The sequence below is a fragment of the Apium graveolens genome, chromosome 11 (genome assembly GCF_009905375.1).
Source record: "Apium graveolens cultivar Ventura chromosome 11, ASM990537v1, whole genome shotgun sequence".
In the NCBI taxonomy this organism is placed as follows: Eukaryota; Viridiplantae; Streptophyta; class Magnoliopsida; order Apiales; family Apiaceae; genus Apium; species Apium graveolens.
In genome coordinates, this window is record NC_133657.1 from 36,037,947 (window position 1) to 36,038,900 (window position 954).

At 42.7% G+C, this 954-nt stretch overlaps 1 non-coding gene across 1 annotated transcript; it reads left to right on the plus strand.

Moving 5' to 3' along the window:
- Positions 1-300: 300 nt before the first annotated feature.
- LOC141699438 (small nucleolar RNA R71) lies at positions 301-407 on the plus strand. Its single transcript, XR_012565901.1, has one exon. It is a non-coding gene; the product is annotated as a small nucleolar RNA R71 (small nucleolar RNA).
- Positions 408-954: the final 547 nt, after the last annotated feature.

A 954-nucleotide genomic window follows, 5' to 3' on the forward strand; every position in this document is an offset into this window, starting at 1 on the left:
TCACAAACACCAGTGATTTGATTCACTCCATAATTAGCCAAAGTGTCCACCTTCATCATCAAAGCCTTAAGTTGGGCAGCGATAGCAGTTGCTGCGTCCAACTCCAGAATTCCTGCTACCTTTCCCTGAGTCAGTCTCTGTGCAGGATTTTGGTACTCATTAGCAGCCATTAGTTCAATGAGTTGATAAGCTCCATCGTAGCTTTTAGCCCAGAAGGCTCCTCCTAATGCTGCATCAAGCATGGGTCTAGAAGTAGCACCCAATCCATTGTAGAAACAGTTAATGATCCTCCAATCAGGCATGCTGTGGTGTGGGCACTTCCTTAGCATTTCCTTATATCGATCCCAAGCCTCACACAAAGATTCTCCATTTTGCTGAGCAAACTGAGTAAGAGTATTCCTGATTGCAGCAGTCTTCGCCATCGGGAATAATTTAGTGAGAAACTTTTGCACAAGATCCTCCCAAGTGATGATAGACCCTGCTGGTAGAGAATGTAACCAATACTTCGCCTTGTCCCTCAAAGAGAATGGGAATAATCGCAACTTAATAGCATCTTCAATCACATCATTAAATTTGAAAGTATCACAAATCTCGATGAAATCCCTGATATGCATGTTTGGGTCTTCAGTAGGATTACCCCCAAACTGAATTGAGTTCTGTATCATCTGAATTGTGCTTGACTTCATCTCATACCTGTTAGCCCTGATGGCTGGTCTGATGATGCTTGACTGAATGTCATTAATCTTAGGCTGAGAATAGTCCATCAAATCCTTCGGATTTTCTGGTTGATCATCCTTCTCAACTAATGCTGGTTCTTCAACTTTATCTTCTTCTTCCTCAAAAACTTCTCTACGAACTACCACAAGTTCTTCCTCGGCTTTATCCAAAGTTCTCTTACGAGTACGCGAACGCGTATGCATACACCCTCGCTAGAGTACCTGAAATAAGACAAGG